General features: G+C 54.4%; 1 protein-coding gene across 2 annotated transcripts in view; it reads left to right on the top strand.

The window, feature by feature from the left end:
* Lim1 (LIM homeobox 1) overlaps positions 1–18,425 on the top strand; it is a 182,972-nt gene that overhangs the window by 69,445 nt on the left and 95,102 nt on the right. The gene's annotated exons all lie outside the window — the stretch shown is intronic.

Genomic DNA, 18,425 nt, shown 5'->3' with positions numbered 1-18,425 from the left:
GAGTGCACGCATGCGTGAGGGCTCGCTGAGGGAAACTTGGACGCATGTGCGTGTACAGCTTCGCCTCCCGTGTTTTTTTTTCCTCTCGAGTTTCTGCTTTAATTTCGTCGCTCGCTGCAAGAAGACTCGATTGAGCATACACCTGACTTTTATTTACTCGTAGAATGACGCGTGGGTGGTACCCATTTCGTCGTGGGTGCACAAATAAAAAAAGAATTAGTATGATCCTCTCAGCTGCTGGCCTGATGGTTAAAGTTTGGTCCACACCGCGGTGCGCCGCCACTTACAAGCTAGCACCCGTTGCACTATGTACGCGATTTCTATGTCTCTCGTCATGGGCGCTGCCACATCAGCATATCTATTCCGCGCATGTCTTACCCTACACTCTAAACACGAGTGCGCCTATATGGGAGTAAAAAAGAGAGTAAGCTGTGCTCTAGAACACTACCTTGTATAAAATGGACAAGTTATTCCCTTTTTACTCCCTTCTGTTAAGAGCGCGCGCACAGCGTCAATTAGGAAACCTTGATTGCATGCGCGAATCGCCAGGCAAAGAATTATTACACGGCCCATCCAGCGCAACAACCCTTGGGCTAGCGCAAGAATATCGTTTGGCACCCCGCAGTACAGACGTCCGCTATCTCCGCTGCAGCTATAGCTGCACAACAACGCTCGGCCGCAGCGCCGTGCATCGCTTCCAAAGCACTGGCGGCACTGGTTGCAACGTCCCCTGCACCGCACCGCACAGGACAGTGCGTGAGCGGGCCAAAAGACGCTGGCGCGCTCACACCCGAGTGGCCACAAAAGGCGCGCACATGCACGCGTGTGTCTCGCACTCACAAGCCAAGGGCGGCCGACCACTCCGGCCCTCCTCTCCCAGCAACCTCGTCCCCGTTCTTCACCGGTTGCGCAACAGCCGCCATCACGGGCGTCAAGAGCGCGCTCGCCGACGTCCGCAGTGGCCGGCGTCGGGAGCGTCCGCCAGCAGCCAGTGGAGGGCGCATCACGCAACGCTACGGGGGCAGCGCGCGGTGGGAAAAAAGGACGCGAGGGCTGCGGACGGCCGAAGCCAACTGGCGACCGGAAAGAAAAAGAAAGACGCCGGCGGCGTTTCCGAGAGCGCGCGCGCCAACGGGCGACAGGGGCGCGCGGCCGTAGCTAAACGGCGCCAAGACAAAGGCGGCCGCGTCGGCAATGATGACGGACGAGCTGTCTGGCCAACAAAGGACCTCGCGTCGGGCCCGCGAACGACTGCGACGCCGGCGCCCTCCTCGGCCCAACAAAAGGAGCGCGGCCGGCAAACACGCAGGTAGCCCCCGGGCGCGCCGCCGGAGTCAACAGCGGCCCCTCGAGCGTCCAGTGACGCGTGTCGGCGCGACTCCGCCGCCGGAGGAAGCCCGCCGCTGTCGGCCCCGCATGCGGACGCGTGCGCGCGCGCCGGGGGCAGTTCCTTCTTCTTCGCATCTGGCGCGACCTGACAGACAGCTCGTGTCCGCGCCAAGGTCGCCCTTGCGGCGTCAATATGGGCGGCGGACGCCCGGACAATCGGCGGCCGAGGTGCGCGGGCGTGTCCGGGCCATGCCGCCGCTTGTTGTCGGTGGCCCCGAGGCGCCGCGTCTGGGAGGGCTTCGCCTGGAACTGCTCTTGCAGGAAGCGAGGGCTTCGCGCCGCAACTGGCAGGCTTGAGGGCACGCGATGGGAGGCCCATCAGAGAGTCGGTTGCGAAGGCGACCGGCTGCCAGTCGGCGATTTAACGGTGCGCCTGCGCTTCTTCAGTCGCAGGGGTCTGCTATGGGAGCGTGGCCAGAGTATGCGACTGTGCTGCTTTATGCGCCGACCTCCATGGGCCGCCAGGACCATATGTGTACCCGGCGTGCAACGGCCTGGCGACCCCGAAGCTGCAGCGACGCTGCCCACGAGGCACTTCGACTGCTCTGATGTGCGAAATATATCGATCGTATGCCTGCTTGGGTAGCGACGAAAAGGGGCTGCATTCGGGATGACGGCAGGTGTACGCCTGGTTCAGGCCGTACTTTTCCTTCGTGCGTCCATCCTGGACCGTTAATTTAATGCAAGCACGTATATATACGCGTAATAGACGCTACGGATGGTTTCCGCTAAGAGCGGTACTCGTGCGTCGGAAATCGCATGGGACTCGAAGATATCACGTGTGTGTTCGGTATACCGACGAGCAGCTTTCTCTGGCTGTACAGCAGTGGTCACCAAAGCGAGGGGACAGATTGTATACCTCCTGTGCGAGAGCGTGAAACAGCGCCCTTAATAAGAGCTGTCGCATCCCATTCATATAGCTTCCGTTGCATTACTATACAGATTGCTGTCCTCGGAGCTGCCCTATGAGAGGCCCCCGGTTACACGTGCGTAAAACAGGTCTACGTCACAAGTTTTATGGCGCTGTCATCAGTGAGGAAAGCTCCACCGCAGGACAGCGATACTGAATGCGCGTCGTTGGCACATGTCACGAGAAACATCGCCTTACACCGCATATGCCAACTTTCACACGCTTTTCAGAGATTGTTGTGATAACGACACATGATAGACGACAGCAGAAAACTGTGCCTTCGACACGGTGATATTGCCTCCGACTGTCGCAGTCCGCGTGAATGCATCTATGGCAAATCGAATGGAGGTCGTCATCTTTATCGATAAGGTGAGTGTGCGGGCTAGTTGGTGTCCACGAAGAACTGCACCGCAACACAGCAAGAAACGATAACAGAGACAAGTTGACACACAAGCGTTTGTGTATCACATTGTTTGTGTTTTCATTTTTTTTTTTGAAGTGTTGGGTTGCAACTCTTCGTGGATCTTTATCGAGCAATGCTCATCACCTGAGCCTGCAAAACTGCCTTTGTGAATCATCTGTTCAAGCTTCCGGTGGACCATCTCGCCAGCAGAATGGGGGATATACAGCGTCGTGCGTTACGCGGTTACGAAGGTGTGCTTATTGCCACATAGCATGTCCCTCTTTTCGGAGGGTCGATGAACAGGGCTGGGCTGGAGCACTTGACGATAATTCCGTTTGCTCTCTCGCCCATCTGTCCAATTTTGTCTCTTGTTTACTTTAACCGGCTCGCGTGATTATCCAGCTACCCTCCGGTTGAGTCAGCCGCTCCGCCAATGGCGAGCCCGCGTATTTGGCAGACCGGCGACGGCGCCATCTGCAGGCGTTGCGGGCGAGGCACCGCTTTCGCCTCCGTACGCTGCCCTTGGAAGAGTGCGCGCGGAGAAGCGATTGGTCACGGATTCTTCGCGTTCGCTTGTGGACACTGCCACGGCCCCTGAATGTGTGTGCGGCCAGACAGGCCTGCCTCGCCTCGCATCACGGGCGGACGTATGCATGCAAGGCGCCGATGCACCGAGTACCAAGAAGAACGGAAGAAAGGCTGTTGCCGGCCTGACGCCGAAGAGCTAAGACGCTGTGCGAGTTTCTGGAAGTTCAAATTCCGAGACCATATGATGGGCGAGTTCTGGGCAGAAATCGCGGGAAATTCTGCTGCTCCGCGAGCTTTCTTGGTAATGGACGTCCAGTGTTCTCGGCCTTCCGGCTCCATCAGTCTAAGGGCCCATTCACACTTGAGAGTCGCAGAGGTCGCACGACTGTTTTGGTCGAAAACCGACAGTCGCAAACGGTCGCGTTGGTCGAAAAACGACAGTCGCGGGCCAGTCGCTCGCTGCTCGATTTTGCAGCCTCGCGACTGCGATCCGCAAACCGCTGAACCAATCAGCGAGCGAGCCGAGCTTTCGGCAACGACGCCGCTTGCGGCTGTGCCGAGCGACGAACTGCGCTAACCCGCTCCTTGGCTGCCCTAGTCGTCGCTAAGCCTAGCCGGGTTCACATCGATGCGGCAGCTGAGAGCGTTTGGAACTGACCACCGCTGTAACCAAGATATGCTACTCTCGTCACAGCTTTATTGTAAACACCATCTCATGATCATATAAAGATATGCTCGAATTCCGCGACGCCTTCAGCAGGGGAGAAAGCACACGCTAGGCGATCGAGCCACTTTGGATAACAGCAGCAAAGCGGCTATATATGAGAACAAATTTGCTTGTATCCAGCAGCTCGTCCTTCAAAATTTATTCATTTTTGAATTTCAACTTCCCAGAGCATGGTATGAACGCGAACAAACAACATATACTAGCGCATTTTTGTGACGCTAACAGGCTGGCTGGCAGGCCGCTTGTACGGCCGCGGTGCGCATTTTCGCTATATCCTTCTCTTCGCTCAGGTCGTCACAGTACACATTGCTAATATTGAGAGACCACAGCACTTTCGAAGGCCAAGCGCGAGCGCAGGAGACGTGGCCAAAGCAGACGAAGCTCTCGAAAGCGCGCGAACGGCGTAATTCCCAAGAGTTCTCACTTCAAACGAGAATCGAACGAGAAGGCGACCCGCAGGTCGCCATTGCAAGTGAGAACATCGGCGTTGTCGAGCCGCGGTGTAGTCGCAGGCGACTGCTGGCCGCGCGACCTCTGCGACACTCAAGTGTGAATGAGCGCTAAGGATCACACGTAGTCGCGTGATGTAAGGGCGAAATATCGGCCTCGCGGCGCTTTGTTTTGGCCGGGCATACGTAAAGCCTGTGTCAGAAGTCTCCGGCCCGCAGCGTTCGCTGTCGATCCGTGTAGCAGTGCACTGAAACTGCATGACTTGCAGCTGCAAACTCCCAAGAGTGAGCAACTTGCCGTCGCAACCTGTGCGCGCGTTTCTCCGCATGGCTCAGCTGCATGGCCGGTGGGCCGCACACTTTTGACGAAGGCTGTACATAAACGCCCCATCATGGCGGCAAAGGAAAAAGAAAAATGTTCTTTTCCATTAACTCTCGAGAATAGAGCACACTTCGCACTTTTTCTCTTGTCCTTCTATTTGCAATAAGGAAAGCCTCAGGCTAGTCTCAACGCGTGCAGGATACCAGCACGTGTAATCCACTTAGGCCTTGGAACAGGCACTATCAGGAAGTATGCGGAAGGTGGGACGGGGAGCTGAGAACGTGCAGCTGACTTCATTTCTTCTCTGCTGCGAAGAATGACAGAATATCTCTTTTGTCTTTACCGACCTTCTGCTTCCACAAAGAAAACCACAGCATTGGCAGCCGACTAGAACCAACGCGTGAGCATGGGCCGCCGCCTATATAGAATATATACCCACGACTTTTGAGGCACGTTCAGCAACCTGGTGCCTCCGTCCTCCTCTGCTCTGTTTTTCTTTTTTTTTTCTTCGAGCGCCTGTCTATACCAGAGTCCAGTGGCGAACGTGGCCTCTGTCTGCGAAAAGGGCCCACACGGCTTTCACAACGGCGTCCGCCATTCCACCGGCCGCTACCGCTCCGTTCGGCGGCTGCAGCCGAAAAGCGGGCGCGCGTGCATGCACACACACGGGGCCGTCGAAGAATGGCGAACACGCGAGTCACGCGCGGAAGCCATCCGTCGTGGGCGCCGAGAGCGGGACAGCACACGCCAATCTGGCACCGAGAGAGAGCTGCTCAAATATTCACGAGCCGGCCGCGCCATTTGTTGCCCATTTGCTTCGCGCCACCCTGCAGCCAGACCGGCCGGCCGTTCCGGGCACGCCACCGCCTATGTGTTGCGAAAGGGTGCTTGGCGTGACGTCATGACGCCCTGGCGAGAGGCGAATAAAAGTAACTTCTTGTAGAAATGCGTCGCCGGTCCTACCGTCTGCGGTAATGAAGTGAACGCTTTTTCTCGCCAAACACAGAGCTGCGTAAGACGGGTGGCGGAGGTTTCCGCGTGTGGGTTTTAATTTTTTACCTCCGTGGCAGGGAGCCTTTTGTACCTGTGCCAACAAAAAATTCGGTTGGCATTCTTGGTGTATACTCCCCTTCGCGGGTGTATGACAACAAAGCACGGCGCGTTGTGCAACACACAAGCTTCAAGCACTTGCTTATCGTGGGATATTCAGCACGGCCGAAGAAAGTTGTTACTGCTGACATCGAAATATTGAGCTTCAGAATCGAACTCTGTACTCTCCCCTGTGAAATTTGTCATTCGTCGGCGCACCCTGCAGCTTCTATAGGCATTGAGAATAGACAACCTGTGCGGCAGTCACAAATGGCGGACAGACGACCTCGATATATAGCGACACTCGAAACATCTCTTGGCGGACTACGCTGGGCGCGTACATGGCCGGAAAAATGGAGCATGCATTTTGGTGAAGTCCAGTTTTCAGGGTTTCTCTTCTACCCATGCTGTTTTTTTTTTTTGTGTGTGTGCGCGTCAAAGCAGCAGCACCTTTGGTGAAATCAAATCAATTATGGTAATCGGCGCCGTAACAGAGAAAGCTATATGGCTAACGGAATCGATAGCTTCTGACGGCCTTTTCTATCCCCATACGCTTTTGGATAAGACAATTGTCCCCTACAAATCATTTGGTAAGCATCAGCCTTTTGTACTTGCTGAAAAAAAAAATTGTAATAGTAAATTCAGACGCAAACGCATGTCTGCTAGGATAAATACTTTTTCTACGCATTCTTACCGTATAGTCCCCGGCGTGACGTCGGCAAGTAACCGGTTGCTCATTGTGTTTGTTACAAGCCTGGTTCTTCGCATCAGCATGAATCGTATCGGTCGTCCCTGCCCGCAATACGCAAATCTTCGAGAACGTGAGTACTGATTCGTGTCCATCCTTGGTGTTGAAATACGTAGCCCTGCACTCTCCCCACACTCTAACTCCCCACTCGCAACACAAATAAGCCTATATGGGGATAAAAAGGGGAGTAAGCTGTCCTTTAGCGTGCTACTTTAAGGGTCAGGGTATGGTGGCTAGTTCCGGAGTAGATTTCGATCACTAAATACAAGGAATGCTTATTTTTTGGCAACGGAGGTATCTTTCCATTGCAAAGCGCAGCAACTTTATGCAGTTAGCAATGGGAGGAGGCTATTAAACGCGGCACCGGAGTTTCTGGGGTCAGTAAGTACAGGAGATTGAAGCCTGTTAAAATCTTCGTAACTGTTAAAACTTCGAAGTTGAGACAATTTGTTTCCATATATCCAACCTTAGGTATTCCATATTTTTAGTGATGGAAATCTACTCCAAGGTCTCGGAAGAGAGTACCATGCCCCTAAATGTGGGTGCGCTAGAGAACAGCTTACTCATTTTTCTACTCCTTTCGTGCTTACAGTGGAGAGAGCAGCATGCCGCCAGTTTAAACGCAGCAGAGTTTTTACGTCTCGTGTCCCTGGCCACGCCCGCTTCTTACAGCATGCACAGCCGTTGTCCAAAATATGCACAGCCCACCAGGTTTGCTTCTCGGTCATTAAGTGCAGTTCAGTTTGCATCGCCCGCGGGATTTTCATCCTCACACCTACGAAGAAGGTCGGGGCTTCCAGGGATGCTAGGCAGCCATACTCAGGAGGCCTAGAAGCAAAACATTTGGGCTGTTTACATAAATTTGTCAAACGTGGGTACTACTTGACACCCACCCATCTTGCATGCCATTTGGACGACATACAGGGACAGTGTCCACACCGGTGCTGCACATAATTGTTTATTGTGTCTTAGCATCGGACGTTGGTCAACTACTACGGTGCACTCGCCTTTTACACACCTGCAAAGACGCCTGAGGCCGTATATACAAACGCTATAAGAGCTTCTTGCACGGCCGCCCCTTTCCCGGAACACCCGAGCCACCGGCGTCGCCGCACTGCCCGCGCCAGGCGACAGCGACAACACAATAGAGCGTGAGCTACGAGCAGCGCCCCCCGGATATCGCACCGCACCGCTGTGTTCCCGGGACGCAAGCTCCTGTACACACTGCTGTGGGCGAAGGAAAACGACCCGGGTTGACACATTCCGCGGCCATCGATTCCCCCCCCCCCCCCCCCCCCCTTCTCTCTCACCCCGCTGCCCGCGTTGCCCAAGACCATAGCTTCGGCGCGAGGATCGGGAATCCCCCAGGGAAAGGAAGGGAGGGTGGGAAGGACGAGTATCGCTCCAGGGAGATATAGGGAAGGAAGGCAGCGGTGTGTGTGTGTACATAGGGAGGCATCGGTGGGAATGCGCCCGCTGCGATGCCCGAGCAGCCCGCCGGAGGGGGGACAAACCTCCTTCTGTCCCCTCCTTTTCCTCCCTGTCTGGCCGGGAGATAAATGAAGCCCCCGGCCATCAGTGGCGCTGCCTGCGCGTTCGTCTAAGCGCTGTTGTGTCCGCGGGCTACATACCGCGCGCGCCCTGCCGCTGGCGGGCCGTGGGTGACAACGAGTGGCCACTGGCTCGCCGGTTGCCCGCGTCTCGGAGCTTGTACTTGCTGCTCCAGTGTTGGCGCTGCACAGCGCGCTCGCCTGGAAAGCGCGCCAACCGGAGTTTTCTCTCGTGTCCTCGCTGGAAGCATTTTTTTCGTTTTTCAGTACGCTTCTAAATGTACGTACTGGAGCGAAGCTTCTAGTTGCTAGCTAGCCGACGTCAGTGGCGAGTCGAAAAGCTCAGGGATAGGACGACGCTGTAAATGCACTTCAAGGCATCGGCGAAGCAACGGTCGTATGGACACTGCTTCCTTATTTTGTTTTTGTGGCTGTGTTATTGTTCTGGTAGACGAGTGCAGACACCCGACTGGCGGCACACATGCCAGACGCAGATCTGTATACGGCTTGTGTACTTCCTAAGGCGGGGAATTCTCTCTGCAGTAACATAAGGCAGACAGAAGCTCGTGTCATCACGAGCATACATCCGCGAAAAAAAAAAAGCTTTAATTCAACATTCCAGATTACGTCTCCTCTCACTGCTCGACAGCGCAGAATATGTCGACTGACCGTTCTGCGTTGCGTTTGAAGGTCTCGTGTGTTGGGAACGTAAAAACAAGGGCAAGAAAAGTCTACCGGCTTCACGGTCAGCACGGAGTTGAGTCAGGACTGCCCAAAACGATTTCTCAGCGCGCACTTTGCAGCTCACCGGTCCCTCCCGCCCTCTGATAAGGACTGCGTAGTCCGACCGCGCGGTCATCGCTATCAGTGAGGGGCATCGGCATCGTCTCTCTGCACACACACGTGCGCACGACGAAGGGAACAACGGCTCGCTTTCCGCGAACTGCCCGCATCGCCCTTGCCCGACGATACGCGCACGCAGAGACTCCTTTAGTGCGTGGGATACTGAACCACCGTCCTATGCTCCCCCCCCCCCCCCCTCCTTCCCCCCAGCAACGTCGCCCGAGGAGGAAATCGCCTCCGCACCCCGGCTTTCCCGATAAGGAACCGACGTCCGCCCGAAACAAAGCCGCCTGCAGCGGTGCGCCCGCGCGGGAGGGAACAGAACGCGGGGCTGCGCGTGCCGCCCCGACGTCGGGGAACCCGACAGACGTGCGCTGCTGCGGCCGATCCCGTCGTCGCGATACCGGTCCGTTCGATAGCGCTGCTCAGAGCCCAGAGCGTTGGACCTCGGCAGGCGTCGCAGTCGGATTTGGACGGGAGATTAATGCCGCGTCCTCCGCTCACTAAAGGGACGAATGTCAGGGAAGAAACCGCGAGATCGCTGTATGCCGAGTGAGACGTCAGCGAATTGCCGTCAATGCGTGGTGACAAATAAAAGCGGCGCTATAGGCTGACCGTATTCCGAGGTCTGAATTGGGGACAGTTGGAGGATAATAGTTAATGGAGAATACCTAAATAATCTGCGATTCGCTGATGACATTGCCTTGTTGAGTCACTCAGGAGATGCATTACAATGCATGGTCAATGAGTTAGACAGGCAGTGTTAAACGGTGGGTCTAAACATTAACATGCAGAAAAACCAAAGTAATGTTCAACAGCCTAGCAAGGAAACAGCAGTTCACAACTGGCAACGAGGTGCTGGAAGTGGTAAATGAATGCGTCTACTTAGGGAAGGTAGTGACAGCTGATCCGTATCATGAGAGGGAAATATCTAGAAAGATAAAAATGGGGTAGAGTGCATATGGCAGGTTCTCTCAGATCATGAATAGCAGTTTACCAATATCCCTCAAGAGAAAAGTGTGCAACAGCTCTACCTTACCGGTACTCACCTACGGGGCATAAACGTGGAGGCTAACGAAAAGCGTTCAGCTTAAGTTAAGGACAACACAGCGAGCCATGGGAAGAAAAATGATAGGTGCAACGTTAAGAGACCGGAAGCGGGAAGAGTGGGTGAGGGAGCAAACGCGGGTTAATGACATCCTTGTCGAAATCAAAAAGAAGAAATGAGCTTGGGCAGGGCATGTGATGCGAAGGCAAGACAACCGCTGGTCCTCAAGGGTAACGGAGTGGATTGTAAGAGAAGGCAAGCGTAGCAGGGGACGGGAGAACGTTAGGTAGGCGGATGAGATTAGGAAGTTTGCAGGCATAGGGTGGGCGCAGCTGGCAAAGGACCGAGTTAATTGGAGAGACGTGGGAGAGGCCTTTGCCCTGCAGTGGGTGTAGTCAGGCTGATGATGATGATGATGATGCCACATGTGTGGATAGTCTAATAATACTTATGCCGCGACGAGTCACCGCTATGTACGCTTGTACCTGTACGGCTGCCACGGGTTACATTATAGGGTATACTGTTGCATACATTTGCCATATCCATGAAACAAACCAAAACAAAAAAATCGCAATGAGTTGGGGAATGCACGCTTCATAACACAGAAAGGAAATAAATCCTGTTCGAACTATATGATTTGAAAGGTGTGCCGCTTAATGTGGGTCAATTTCTACGGCTGACATGACTTGTAGCGCTCTATAAGAAGGTGCAGGAGGGCCATGGAGAAAAGAAAAGTTGAGGCAGGAAATGCATCCCACTGTGCACGCACAACTACAGGCTTCAGGCACCTGCTTCTGAAGTTATAAAAAAGGAAGAAGTAAAAATGAAAGCGACACCGCAAGCAACGCAGTCGCCGCCGCGTGAGCGAGAGAGGCCTGAGAGTCTAATAAACGGTGCACTCGTTTAATTGGACAAAAGGTAGCGCCCCCCCCCAGTCCAAAAAGAAGAAAGAAAATAAGTTAGACGAGTAAAGCGACCGCTGTCGCCGCGGCAGAGAGAAAATGCTTTTGCCGGCCGAAAGGCAAAAAGAATGCCGCTCCAGTCGGGGGACACAAATTACGCTCTCTGCCACCGCACCCCCCGTCGCCCGCTTCCATCTGTCTTTCTGCTGCAGGCACACACCGCTCGCTTTTTTAAAAGTGCGGTTCCTGGGCGCAAGGTGCTTTCTGTCCCCGTGCAGCGCTGGCGCAGCTTGCGTCACACACGCACGCACAGAGCGCACACGCGAACGCGCGCAGACAAACACGAGAACACGCTTTTTTCTCTGCCTGAGCGGCAAGTGCTTTGACCTGATCACCGCCGCGGAGGTAGATATGAGCGCAACTTACGAGGCAGCGGCGAATATGTCAACCCACCCGCGGCGTGTTTTCACTCGTTCCACCTCTCGCTGTGTTTGGCGTTGTTCCGTGCCACGGTCACGCTGCTGTGTACACGCTTCGTCACGCACACACGATGTTGGGGGGGGGGGGGGGGGGGTAAAGCGGCTCCGCGTATCAAGAGTTGGTCGCCTTGATTTATCTGTTTGCTCTGTGGCCGGATGATCCACCCGCCGGGGTGGCCGCGTAATGAGAGAGCGGACCGCTAGGCGAGCCGTTGTATTATTTCGACTCACCTGTTACGCATCAGTGTATATCATACGCACGCACCGATGTAGGTGGCGCAAAGGCGAACAACCCTTACAAAAATTTCTATACAGTCTGTAGACTATCCGTACACGCTTGTCTATAAAGTGTACAGACTTTTTACAGGCAAATCCTATAGACTACTCCGTAGGTAATACAAATCCAATAGACAGTCTATAAATTTATAGTCATACGCTTTTAGCAGACAGTCTATAGAAAATGGAAAGTCTATAGACTATGCATAGAAAAAAGGAAATGTTTGTAGGGAGGCAACAGGGTCCATAAGAGTCCCATTTTTATAAGGGGGACACATCTTGTTGTATGCCGCTGGGTTTGCGTGGGTGGGGGTGGGGGGATGGGGGGGGGGGGAGTATACCTCTGCTGCGTTCGCTCTCAGTGTCAGTACGTTCAACGGATAACGCGATGCACATTTCTTTATAAACCTATAAAATGTCTTTGAAAGATTATGTACCGTCTTGGCCAAAAGTCATCAGGCCGCAGCGTTGAGCTGCAGTGAAATGAATGTTCCTAGAATGCTCCGTGTAGCGGATCAGCCAAAACACAAGACAAACAGGAAGCTTCTCTACCGCAATAAGAAATATTCTGCAAGCATTTCAATGTCATTCGGTCTTTTAATTATGTCGTAATGGCCCTGTTATGCGGTTGAAGCGGAAAGCCTTTAGCCTTAAGACTTTTAGGCAAGACTGTACATCACTGTGAGCAGAGCAGACGCTGCTCCCCGAGAAACCTCTTTCTTGCGTGGCATTTTCTGGTGGCAAGTTAAAAGTAAAAGGGAAGGGCACGGTTTTAGTATATATATTTGAAATTAAATTTTAGCTTAGCGGAGGCGCATAGCAGTGGGAATACCGTGGTCCAGTGGAGTGCCTGCGTGATGGCTTTGGGCATTTGTCCACTGCATTGCGCTATATCTGTAAACTTTACCGTACTATCCTACTTCAAGCGTTCTGCTCATATCTATTACTATGCTGTACCGTTGGTCCTTTCTTTGCCGGCATTGAGCGTCCCTCTTCGAGCAGGCTCCGGGGAAGATTCGCCTCTTCCGATACCCTGAGTATGTGCTGCGCCTTCTTACAATAGCGGACTTTTGTATACGCTCGCGTCATGAGCGTCGACGCATTATCGCCTGTAGGGGGCCTCCCATTCTGAAACTCGACTCGTTGGCAAACGCCTGCTCCGCTCTTTGAGATCGCGCAGATTAAACGTTCGCTCCCCCCCCCCCCCCCCCCCCCCCCCCTCTGCGTCCAAGCTCGTAAACGATACTCGATGCCGCGTGTGCGCTGAAGACCGCCGGTGGCGGGCCTCTGTGCTCGCAACCGTGCTATCTCGTTCGGAGACAGATTATATAGGCGTCTTATTTCGACATCCGCATCATTCCTTCGCCGTTGTCTCATTCCAATTCGGTCGTGTAACAAAAAAAAAAGGAAAAGGGGGGTTGTTCTCAAGAGGAGAAGACAATTGCTGCATCGTCGCGCATTTCGTGTGTACATAAGCCTGCTCCGTCGCCCGCTCTCAGAGGCGAAGTTTTTTCGAGAGGCAGCGCGGCTCTCGCCGAGTATCCGAGCAACGTCCTCCGCACACAGGCCACGCCAATCCCCATTGTCTGGCAAAGCGACGTCGACAGGGACGCCGTCGTAGCGACCGTCCCTCGCAATCTTCTCAAGAGGACGCCCTTTTCTCTCCACCCGGCGGACGCTCTCGTCGTAAACGCGTCCATCTCCTTTGGAAAACAATGGCTTCTTCTGCCTCGAAAAAGTACGCGCTTACGCTGAGCCGGCCTCTCGCGGATTAGCGCTAATCCCCGAGCGCCGCGCTTGGGCCCCCACCGCTGAGAATACTAGCTGTGCGCATATACGCTTCGCGGCACGCTGCCTGCCTCGAGGCACCAGCGTTTCTCGAAATGCTCGTCTCAGACTTGAGCTGCGGCTTGCACTGCGAGGGTCGCGCCGGAGACGAACTCGGACTCGCCTGAGCACGGACAGAGGGCGGTGCGGGATCGGCGAGAATAGTGCTCCTCTAAATGGAGCATATGTAGGAACACTAGGCGAGAAGGGAGTTGTATACGTTTGCTGCAGGACTATTCAGCGTGAGGGAAGGAATGCAGATGGGGTCGGAGGAGGTTGAATAACGAGAGAAGTCGCTACTAACCCGGCTACCTATATGGCGAGAACTGGCGCTCTCAGAATGCGCTTCAATGACGCGTTGAGATTTAGTAGGTGAGAAGAAGGTATAAATGTGGCATGTAAGGACAGTCACCAGTGTGACCGTAAGAGAATATAATATTTAAACTGGGAGCCCTTTTCTTGCGCATTCGACGTGGGTCTTACCGTGCGTAGCAATAGCTATAATCCGACAATTACATCTATTATAAAATCAAGTCCTGCTGAATGCTCTCGTATGCAGTATCCTTGACTAAACAGCGCAGACAGTACAGGGACGAGGGAGGAATTGGCGCTCGAGGCGTCGTATTCCTTCCTCGTCGTCGTCTTGTCTGGGTTGTTTTGTCACGATTAATTACCAACAAGCCCGTCCATCCGTCTTTGCAGTAATCTGCGCAGGTTATAGAACAGTAACGGTCTGCTGTTACAGTGCGAGCTGAATAGCCTGCTTTCAACTTCTCTGTACCTTTCCGGTAGAGCGGAGCTGTATTGCAATTGAATGGAAGCAGCTGGGCATAAGCCAGCTGTGTGCTTCTCTAGATAGCACTCCAAGTGGCGAAAAGGTGGACTGGGTAGTTCCCTGCTATCACATACCGCGGTAACGCTGCTGTTGAGCCTAAACTCCGTTCGAACGCATCCCTCTCCACACAGGCGCCAAACTTCGCTGCTAGAAGAGTAATTCAACGCTACGTATTTCAGACGAGCACACGGGCAGACATGACAGGACGAGCTGCCGCCCTTTGTTGTCTGCCTGTGAGTGCTGGTAGCGCTTAAGTATACTATTATAAAAAAACTACACATCGTAAACTAGTCCCGCAACGTGTCTTGTATTAAGCAGCCGCCAAACAAAACTAGCGAGATCGGATGTGAGGAGAGGCCGCCAGTCTGACTCGTGTACAGTACACACTCATCCCTGCAGCAAGGCGCACGGCAGACCCTGCTTTGCTCACATGGTGGCGTACGCGAGGCTGCCCGCTCACGTGACCTGCCCCGCTCACCGCAGCGGGTGGCTGGTCGCTGTCTGTCGAACAGGGTTCGCGATGCTGCTCTGCCTACCCGCATGCAGCCTGGTCCGCTGCCCCACTGCGTGAGGGACGACTGCGCCGAGCAGGGGCGACGATTCCCGCCACCTGGGAAGGGGAAGGGCGGATGCGGAGAGGGCGATGAATAAATAAGTCGAGAAAGTGGACCTCGGTTTCAGCGGCGTAGTTGCGTGCATTTGCGGCGTGAACGGGACTCGTGGTCCGGCCTGGTCGGAAGACATGGACGACGTACATTCAACAAATCAGGAAGCGCAAATCCGTTCACAGCCGGCCTCCTTAGTTCAAATAAGCACAGGCGCGGTCCACGCGCTTCACAGAGGCTACGGAAGCCACGCCAACTTTGCTCGAATGCTATCGGGCGCTTCGTCAATATGGACGGAAAAGGAAACCGTTGTTTATGCGACTGCGTTAAAGCATAGACTGACGCTCTTCCCTACGAGCTCAATGGGGATGACGGGCGGCTGATCTGAGCACCGCCCTTCCTTCTACGCTGCACGGAACTAACGGTGGGACGCTGTAGAGACTCTGTCAAGAAGACATGTCCCCCCCCGCTGTTCCGTGCGGTATGCCCGTATGTATACTACAGTACACACGCACGGTTCGCCGCTGGGTTCCTTCCGCAGCCCGCGTCCGGCCGGCCCGGTCTGCTTCTCGGTGCTGAGCAAGCAGCGGCGCCCCGATTGACTGCGCCGGTCGCCGGGTCATTCACGGAGCCACCATCACCGCCCGCATGCGTACTACACTCGAGTACGCGACGGTCCAGCACTGCCGCCGCCGTCACCGGGTGGTCCGCGTAGTACGATACCATACGAGGAGCGAGAGTCGGTTTACGATGCCCGCCGACGCATGGCAAATGCGACCGGTCTGGAATGCCTCGGCGGCGTGTCGTGTCTTCTTCTTCGTTTCGTTGATGCCGTTCTTCGCTCACGATACCTTTCGTCGCGGTTTTACGCGCCTGAAGCCAGTCGAACCAGTCGTGGCCCGGCGCGGAGCGGTGAAGTGTCTCAGCGAGATGCATGAATGGGCCTTGCGCGCGCTTCCGATGGCGACCGCGATTTATCATGGCAGGGAGAGATACCCGCTGGGTCCATCGCTCGGGTACAATCGGCTCCCTCTACCTCGCTGGACCGGAAATGCGGTCGCTGTCGTGGTGCGCGCAGTGTTTCCTGTCGACTCCACACCAGGCAACACAGCACCCCTCTCCACCCAGCACCCCCCATCCCCGCTGTCTCCCCTCATTGGAAATACGTCGATATTTCGAGACGCATAGGTTGTGAACTACGAAGCGCTGTAATACGTCAGCGATTATTGGCTGATGCGCGGATTTTTTTGAGCGTCGAATATGTGCCGCTCAGTGTTCGGAGCTGGAAAACTGGGGCTGAAAGGCGACAAGCATATTGATGAAAACTCTTTTAGCTCATAGCGCTGCCCTGGAAGAAAAAAAAAGAAAGATCGGTGCTAGAAAGTAAATGGAGAAAGAAATAAGATGCAGGACCCGGCACATGCTCGAAATTTTCAACGCCGGCTGCTGATGTGGACATTCGCCTCCTGCGGTAGACCTGTGCAGGAGCGTAGGCCTCAAGGACCAGGATATTGCTGCAAGTCGAACTCATGGCCATTGTGGACAAGGAGCTCTTAAAATCGATGCTGCTCAGATACCCGCATGCAAATGGCCTCCACAACTATCATCTTCGCCTCCAATTAAGGCGCATGGCAAGTCATGGAATGAAAAATATATATTTGTATATTGCAAAGAAAGCCCAGCTGAATGCTGATAACTATCTGCAACAGCAGTCTCGATCACTGCAGCTCTAACTTCAGCAGGAGGGAAAGGTACCTCGTGGTGTTTTCCCTCCATGCGAATCAAAAGATGGAAAACACAAAGGAACACGTGTTTGTCACGAGTGCGGGGCCCAAAGGTGCCTCAAAGTCAGTGTCCAATTAGAGGCTCAAAAACTGAAGGGCTATTCGGGCGCTAGTCTGCTCGGCAGCTCATACATGCTCAATTATTCCACGATCTGTACCGTAGGTAGGTGTCAAAAGTATGCGTGCAGATCGCGCTACAGGCATAGCACGTGTGGCGTCCGTGTGCACTACCACACCGTCACACAAAGCCTCGCAGCCGTTTCACAATTTGCCGGAGACAACATCCATCCTTCTTCTCAACAGGAACAGCTGTATACAGCGGGACCACGAAGAGGCACACAGGGCCGGCGCGTAGTGAGTGTGGAAGAGGCAAGCATGCAGCCCTGATTCCAGAGCGGGTTTCCCCCGCTTGATGCGGGCGGGAAGGCGCCCTAGATGGATCTGGGGATTAGGTCCCGCGGCCCCTCTTGGGCGCCACAGGATCCCCTTCTCCCGGATTCCCGCTCCGCGCACGCACGCAGATCCGCGCTCCTCGCGCTATCGGCGGCCCTCACGCGTGCGTCGCCGACCGCGCCACGCAGCGTCCCTATACGCGTCGCATCTGCGGAAAGGGAAGAGAGGAACGCGGGAAAAAAAGCGCGCGCCGCGCTCACGCAGGCATGCGTGAGGATCATCGCAGTACATCGGCGAGGCACGCGGGAGAAAGGAGGCCTCTTTCTTCCTCTCTCTACTTTCCTCACCAGCCGTAGCAGTGCGCTGCCTCTCCAGCCTAATTTGCACCAGCCGAGCTCGGGGCTCGCGGAAGCGTCGGACCGTGCGCGCTTTATTCGCGGACTGAGCTGCCTTCGCGGCGAGGACGCGTGGCTTGTCGGCGGCGCCGTCGGTGCAGCCGAGAGAGCGTATTTTCCGCCCGGAGCCGCCTTTCGCACAGCTCGCGAATCTCCTATACCGAGCTTCGCCGAGTCTTTCTTCCTCAGGAACTTTTTTTTTTTGTGCACCTCAGTCCACATAGGCTGGTCATCTGTTTCTTTGCTCCACTGGAATGTTACCATGATTCATCGTTCTTTTGTACGGCGAGGAACGAGATCGAAGCAGAGATTGATAAGAAGAGGAATTCTCATATATTCATATATGCACGCTCATATATGCACGTCCATATATGCACACGCCGAGCTTGTAGCTCTCAGGACGCGATAACTCGCATAATTGCGACAAGGCCTTCGTTCGCTGCTTTTTTTGCGACATGTTGCTGCTGTTAGTTATCTCTCCATCAGATCACTCGTCGCCAGAGATGGCGTTGACATTGTAGACATGGCGACAAGCGCGCGCTCTCTTAGATGAAGCCGATGATAAACGGTGATGTATTTGTCTGGATGTAATTACTTCGAGCACGAATTGGGCGGCGCAAATACATTCAATGCAATTGCGTCGCCTTGTCACTTGGGGAGAAAAGCGAGAAACGAATAGCGTTACGGTCCCGACCTGGAGAACGCAATTTTAATTGTGGTCTCCTTGGGAGAGCTCGGTTTTCAATTTGGTCCGAAATGCGATAACGACCTGGGTGCGTTGCCGTATTAGTTGCTGGGAGCAGAACGATCCTTGCTTTCTCGGTGCTTGTGCTCGGTGCTTGTGTTTTGTTTGCATTTTGGTTTCCCAGATGCGAAAACCCACTTATATAGGCTTGTTGCAGGGCTAGGAAGACAAGTGATAA

Source organism: Amblyomma americanum, chromosome 2 (assembly GCF_052857255.1).
Source record: "Amblyomma americanum isolate KBUSLIRL-KWMA chromosome 2, ASM5285725v1, whole genome shotgun sequence".
NCBI lineage: Eukaryota > Metazoa > Arthropoda > Arachnida > Ixodida > Ixodidae > Amblyomma > Amblyomma americanum.
This window is presented reverse-complemented; position numbering and strand designations above follow the sequence as displayed.